Genomic DNA, 7,641 nt, shown 5'->3' on the forward strand with positions numbered 1-7,641 from the left:
TCTGTGAAAATACCTACAATCACCATCCTGGTTAAATACACTTCAACTGATACTCACTAGACATTATAGCTGTCTGAGTGTCAGTGCAAAAAAGTGACTGATGAGACTGAAAAACTGACTAGTCCAGACAAAGTCTTTTTAGATGACCGAAGTATGTAGCTCACTGATTACATAAAGGCATCTGACAGCTGTAAGCTCAAAAATAAAAACATAGATTCTCTAAAATCTGTTCCCATCTTTTTCAGTATTACACTGGAAATCTGTAGCAGGCTCAGAAATGAAATCTAGAATCTGTGGATGCTTCAAGGGATGAGACGCGGATTTCTTTCTTCATCAACAGCCCTTACCTTTTTCAGAATTTTACCACTGAACTGAAAGAATAACTTCATGCTACAATTGGTCATGTTGAGTTTTAGCAAATAAACATAAAAAATTACTTAATTTTAGGCATTTCCAAATTTCTAATGCTTTCTCCTACCATTTTCACTTCTTTTACTGTACTTTTTTCCAGTCTCTAGGTAAAGACCACCAAAAAAAGAGGAGACGGGGGGGTGGGGGGCAAAATCTCATTAATATTTACAAGTATATAACTGGTGGATGTCAGGAGATTGGGGCATCACTTTCTTATTTTGTATCTAGTGACAGGACAAGGGGTAATGGAATGAAGCTGGAACATAAAAAGTTCCATTTAAACGTAAGAAGAAACTATTTCACTGTTGAGGTGAGGGAGCCCTGGCACAGGCTGCCCAGGGAGGGTGTGGAGGCTCCTTCCATTGAGGTCTTCAAAACCCACCTGGACACGTTCCTGTGTCCTTATCTAGGCGGGGGGGTTGGACTAGATGATCTCTAGAGGTCCCTTCCAACCCTACCATTCTGCAATTCTATGAAAACATAATTAAACAGCAATTTCCAGCACATTACTCCTCCACATATAAAATGGAAAGAAAGCTGAAAAAAACCCACAGAACAAAAGTCTCTACCAAAGAATCTGGTAACAACAGCTGGATTCGGGTAATGGGTAAGATACACAATTTAAAAGCAAATTATACAATTATTTTCTACATAGCAAAGAAGTGTTGCAAATTATGAACCACAGGCTTTGACCCCAGCCCTGGAGAAGAACCTAATCAAGATCCACAGCACTGTCAACTGCATAAACATCATGTATACACCCCAAGTGGCAGCACGGCCAACTTGCAGAGACTCACATTGCCCAAAGCAGAGGTTTGCAATCAAATTCACGGCTTCTTTTCACTCTTTTTTCAGTATTACAACTTTCTGCTCAACCAGAGATACATATCAATTATAATGCAGTTTGAGACTAATTCACTGCCACAGACTTTGATATTTCTTCACAAAAAAACCCCATATAAATACAAGACCACATCTATCACTGCCGTAACCGAGCAGAACTCATTCTGACTTTAGTGAGCAGTGAGACCCATATTAAGTCTCACACATCATTTCAGCAGCCTTTTTCCTCCCAAAATTACCCCATACATTCAGTTCGTATCTACAAACCAATGTATTGTTGCCCACCAATGCTTGCATTTTATGATTAAAAAAAGAATTAGTTTCTCTGAATTCAGAGAGCATTCCTTGCTCAAAGTCAAGACATGTTTCTTCTCTCCAGAGAAGCTTGTATTATCAATGCTCAGGCATACCTTCATTTCTAAACCCATCCCATTTCTATTTCACAGATTGAGTGATGATAAAATATTTGTGGTTTAACAGTAAAAAAAGAAAGGGTAAATAATTATAATGTGCACACTCAAGAAATGAACGTTGGGTCTGAGATCAGAAAAAAGATGAATCTGTGATCAGTTGCCTGATTTTCTGGTTTATATTTGATTACAAATCTGAAAAATAAACTCCAAACAATGAAAAACCACCCTTTAAATAATTGTTCAGTACACACATTAGTGAGATAAAGCACCAGATTTCATCCCAAGTGCATTTTCTCTCATAAGTCACAAGTAAGAAAGAGACTTAAAGCAGTGAATGGATGAACTGATGTGTTTTTGAAGTTACTGGCTTTTGGGATTTGATGCTACCATCAAGTGTATGTACACAAAACACTGCCTACGTAAGGGTCACACCAAAATAATACTTAAAAGAACTGGATTAAAATGATTCCTAGAAATGTCTACCTGTGGTAAAAACAAAAAAAATAAACGGATAGAGTCGACTTCTGAAGCATTTCAGGAAGCTGCTAAATCCTTAAATGGTAACAGCTCTGGTTATATACGTGTGCCTCTCAAAAAACAAGGAACAATTGGTGAATAAGTGAATACTTAAGGGGTAAAACTGTAAAGGAATTGAGACCAATGATTTCTATCAATGTTTTACTTTTGTGTCAGACTTTTAACTCCCTTCATTGCAAAAAAGAAAAAACAAAATCACAAATGTGTCTAATTTGCATCACCAAAGGAATTAATCTTGGCTGTGCCCCTTCAAATCCTGCAAACTCTCTGAGACTGCCAACAAAACAGGGAATTTTGAGCGGGTTGTTTTGTGTGGTTATGAGTTAATTAGTAATCTGATAACTACATTACAGATGTATCAGTATTAGCCATGATAGTTAACAGCAATGTTTTTGTCCATGCTTGTATTTCAAGAACAAAATGGATAGTCTACTGGATTGTCAACCTTTACCCTGAATTGCAAATAAACCAATTAAAAATGTAAATTGAAGAACAGTACATCTAAATGCATTCTAGGAAACTCTGTGTAACACCATGTTAGCTTACTATGACTATATTTAAGATATGAGCAACATCAACTAACTTGCAAATACAGGCTATCTTCCAATTCTACAGAAGCCTGTCATCAGAAATGAAGTCCATGAGCATGAAGCAAGTAACAGTTTTCCCCTCAAGAGATATATACAGAGGAAAGCATTCAGCAGGCAATAAAATGCTGATGGAGGAAGCATTAAAGAGTTGCAAGTGCAACTCTGAATATCCCAGAACTTGCTGCAACTGTAAATTCCCTTCAAACCCAGAAAATTTTAGCAGACCCAAGTCACTAGATACATTCACTAATTTAATCCAATTCCATTTTTGAGTAACTGATCAACAAATCCTGGTGTGCAGAGCAAGATGACCAAGCACATATGTCTGAAGTAAATAAAATTAAGAACTCCAGACTGAGTTACAGACTTAAGGTACAGGCAGATCTCCATAAACTCCATTGTGCCGTGATAGGTCACAAGGCTTCCTTGCCCTCCTTCCACAGAAATGTGGTGTCCCATGGGCAAGCACCTCCCTTCGATTCCTCCCTCCCTCTTCAGAATAATACCTATGCACACCTCTATTTACAAGAATTTGCATTTTAGAGCTGAACTCTCAGATTCTAGAAGAGGATCCATCTGTTAGGATCATGACGCAGCCGAGGGAGCCACATGACCCAGCCGAGGGAGCCACATGCTAAGCAAAAACCTTCCTCCAGTTCTCTGGGATCTTTTATGGCACAAGGATCTAATTCCCACTCTCTTTACCAGGTATACCAATTTCTTTACAGCACAGAAGAGATGAAAAACCAAACTGTCACATCTCCTAATGCAGAAAGAGGAGAAAGCAAGTTGTTATGTCATAGGTGTGGAAGAGATCTGCCAGTGCAGAAAAAAAACCCAGTAGCACAGAAAGCCAACAAAGGTTGGCCTGGGATGCTATGATTTGTACATAGACACCACAGCAGCAACGGTTACACAAGACAGCATGGGAACCAGAAATCACATGGATAATCAAGGGTAACGGTACAAGTCAAAACGTAGACAGGAAGAGAGTAACACAGGAATTGGACTACAAGAGCACTGGGAAAAGCTGGGTCTTCCTCATGAGGGTTTGCATTCTGTCCATTACAATGCCTGACACTGAGGGAGTTGCCCTTATTAACAGGAATGTGGTGATCTTTTTCTGTGTGGAAACTCATCCAAATTCAGCTGAGTCCAACACTTTGGAAAACAAATAGTTCCACACGTGCAAACTAAAGGCTCCTCAGAATTTAATAACAGTGTTTCTTAAAGACTCCACCTATGCTGAGCATGTTTTAACCCAAAACTCTTAAGGCCAAGACTCACATGCAAGCAGCAGGGAAAAACCAAAATCCCACACTCTAAATGAAACCAAATTACACTGTAAGAGAAGCATCTCAGTTCAAATAGTCTTTTTAGCTTTATTTTAAAGCAAATGCCCTACACTTTATTAAGGTCAATACTTAGGTCTGCAAGAATATACACCCACACAATGTTTGAAGGAATGCCCAGAAGAGATGCTGTCCTAGGAGACACCACTACCACTACCAAGTTCACGCTGAGGAACCCTCAGCCTAATCTCTCTGCAGATGTAGAACCAGAGGTGCAAAGGCAGCCCACAGGCAGCCTGTGCACCAGAGCACAGCTGAGCAGGGACAGCAGCAGCCTGTTCCCTGCCCAAACTGCTACAGGTTTCCTTCTCCTGGATAGCATAGGACAGCAAAACGTGGCCACACACCAGTCTGCTGAAATAAAGCAGTACAGAACTTGAAATATTTTAGAAACAAAAACAGATTTACAGACTAATTGTGGCACCCATTACAAAGGCACACTCATCACTTTGTTATAGCTGTGTCCATCTCTGCTGAGAAATCAGATTGCCAACTCATGACAGTTATTCTGGTGTTTAAGTGTCAAATGTTACACAGGCATGAAGACAAAGTGATGTCTATGTGCCTTTCCAGCTAAAGAAACTTTTACACTTGCTTAAGCATTTGCTTTGAGTCTCATGTTAGTATGAGACAAAAGTATGTCTTCCTCAGGATACTAGAAACATCATTTAATTACAATAATGAGAATAGTTCATGTAAATTATGAAATAAATTTGAAATAAATTTCTCAAAACGTGTAAGATGTTTATTTTTACATCTCATTTAAGCTGTGATCTATTACTGAAACCATCAGACATTATTTACCTACGTACTGCTGAGCTGCATTTTCCACAGCCATTCACACAAACAGCTTCTGACAGATACACATCTTGAAAGCTGAAGACTTTTAATGCATAAGATACAAAACCACAATCTGTGAACAGAGAGTTATGTCATACTCTGCCGTTCTAAAGCTGTACAGCAGGTACACTTCCACAGAGAAGCCAAGACATACTATACAAATGCTACTACTATTAAAAAGGTACTAGTTAACAAATTGAATTTTTCAGGTACTATCACTATGAAGCTACAACAGAAATATCTGATATTAAGTCCCCTAAGGTGTAACAGACACATAACACCCAGAGCAGAATCTTGAGAAGAACTGTACAAACGTTTTTGAAAGACTAGAAGTTTGATGCTATGTATCACTGGAAGCAGCAATAACATTCCTTAAGAAGCACTGCTTTTATTTCATATGCAAAGTCACATGGAATTCTTCGGTGGGTCAACAGAAAACTTTAAACCATCGGCACGTTTAACAGAAAATTTAACTTGCGCAGAGTCATGTTGCTTTTCTTAGGACTGCAAATAAGACCTTATCAGAAAAAAAATCTTTGCACTCTTGCAGGTAATTTTTATAGAGTAGTTTCTCATTATCCTGTTCTATTAGACGTTCTAAACAAAATAAAGCTGAAGAAAATGACATAACCGCACAGGCGGGAAAATGCTTAAAATAATTTTACTGAGCAGAGATGAACCAAAATTGAGGATTTCACGAGCTCCGTGCTAGCTCCTGTGTCGGCAGGCCAGTAACTGTGATCATGGTACTACGATATAGTAACGTTAAGAGACTTAGTGCAGGAACAGTGAATTATTCCTTCCCCAACTCGGGCGCACCAAGCTGCATGTTAGACCGAGAGCTCTGAAGGTTCTGATGCTCCTCTGCAAAGTTCGCCCTCCGACAAATGGAGGGCAAATTAAAAAAAACCCCAAAAAACCAAAACCAACACTCTCCCCCCAAAAAACACCTCAAAACTTAAAACGAAAACGTAAAAATAAGTCAAGGCTGTAATTTATGCAGAGCGGGCGCCAGCGCCGGGCGCCCGCGGCGGGAGCGAGGCATGGAGCCCGCCAAGACCCCCCGCCGCAGTGTAGCGCAGCGTAGCGGTGCCCGCCGCCGCCCCCGCGCCCTCCACCTCCGCGCCGAAAGCGCGCCCGCCGCCGGCAGCCCCCGCCTCTGACGCAGCGGCTAATGGGCGCCCGGCGGCCGGGCCCGCCGAGAGGGCGACGGCGGGGGGGGGGGGAGGAAGCCGCCAGGGCTCCCTCGAGGGCCAGGGCGCCGCCCGCAGAAGGGGCGGCGGGGGCGGCGGCGGGGGCCGCGGCGGGGGGCCGCAGCGGGACCCGGCCCGGCGCGCCCCGCGGTGCCGGCGGGCAGGCCCGGCGCGGGGACGAGGGGAGGGGCCGGGCCGCGCGGAGCAGGCGGGCGGCGGGGCCGCGGCTTTATTCGTGCGGTTCGATGCCGGCGCTGCCCCCGCTCGCTGCCTCCCTGCGCGCGGCGCGGCGGGCGAGGCCCGGCGCGGCCCTGCCCGGCCCGGCGGCGCGGCGCGGCGCCGCGGCCCCGCCGGAGATGGCGGTGGGTAGAATAAGGCACACTGGGTAAAAACACATTTATATACGAACCTCGCCGAGAAATTTTCCAACAATTCCTCCGTCCGACCACCATGCACCAGGACAGGAAACGGCCGCCTCAGCGCCCGCCCGCCTCAGCGCCGCCCCGAGCCGCGCGGGCGGGCCTCGCGCCCCGCGCTACCGCCGCTCCCATTGGGCTCGCCGCGCCGCGCGTCTCCGCCTCCGCTCGCCATTGGTCGCCTCCAGGCCCCGCGCCGATGCCCATTGGCTAGGCGCCCGCGGCCCCGCCCCGCGGCTTCATGGCGTCTCGGTTATGCTGGTTCGGGGCCGCCGCCGCCGCCATTTTGTAGCGCGGGGAGCCAGGCGCTGGTGCGTCAGCGGGGGAGCGAGGGAAGCCGGGCGCCATTTCCTTCCCCGGAGAGGACGCGCGGCGGTGGCGGCGCTCGGCGGGTCGGGAGGAAGCGAGACGGGGGGGCGCGGGGGCTCCAGTGCCCGCGGCAGTGCGGCCGGCCCCCCGCTGCGCGGGCCGAGGGGGCAGGCGCCTGGAGCCGAGGCCGAGGCCTGATCGTGGCCCCGGGGGCGGCCCCGGCGGTGCTGCTGGGCCCCGGGCGCTACCGGCCCCGCACAGGGGGCAGGCCCGCGGCGGGGCCTGGGGCAGGCGGGCAAGCCGGCCGGCCGAGTGTAGAGGCAGCTCGGAGGGGAGCGAGCACCCTGCCCTTCCCCACCTCTGGGCGCGGGCTGTCGTGCTGCCATTCCAGCCCCGCTTTTTCCGCCGAGGGCTGTTCGTAAAACTGTGCTGGGCAATATTTATCCTTACGTGATTTTCTTGTGCAGAGACATACAAACGTGAGTGCCAGCAATAGCTCCACGGACAATTAAAGGGTATTGCGGTGGTTTCAGTAGGTCATCTTTCAAGCAAACGCAGCTGTGTGCTTAGTATGAGCTGTCACCATTGGTAGGAGAGTATGCCCAGCGCTGTAAAGCTTAATGGGCCCTTCTGAGCATGACAGCTAAAGCATGTCAGGTTTGTTTTATCTGGAACTCCAAGCTCTTAAATGCTTGCAGTCATACAGACTAAACCAGCATATTCCTGAACAGGCCAAA

General features: G+C 46.2%; 1 protein-coding gene across 3 annotated transcripts in view; it reads right to left on the bottom strand.

Moving 5' to 3' along the window:
* ZNF143 (zinc finger protein 143) overlaps positions 1-6,706 on the bottom strand; it is a 34,522-nt gene extending 27,816 nt beyond the window's left edge. For all 3 annotated transcript variants that reach the window (XR_009819017.1, XM_061999118.1, XM_061999117.1), the window contains exon 1: positions 6,589-6,706. The gene's annotated coding sequence lies outside the window, so the exon portion shown is untranslated. The remainder of the gene's footprint in view (positions 1-6,588) is intronic.
* Between the last annotated feature and the right edge of the window lie 935 nt (positions 6,707-7,641).

Source organism: Colius striatus, chromosome 7 (genome assembly GCF_028858725.1).
Source record: "Colius striatus isolate bColStr4 chromosome 7, bColStr4.1.hap1, whole genome shotgun sequence".
Taxonomy (NCBI): domain Eukaryota; kingdom Metazoa; phylum Chordata; class Aves; order Coliiformes; family Coliidae; genus Colius; species Colius striatus.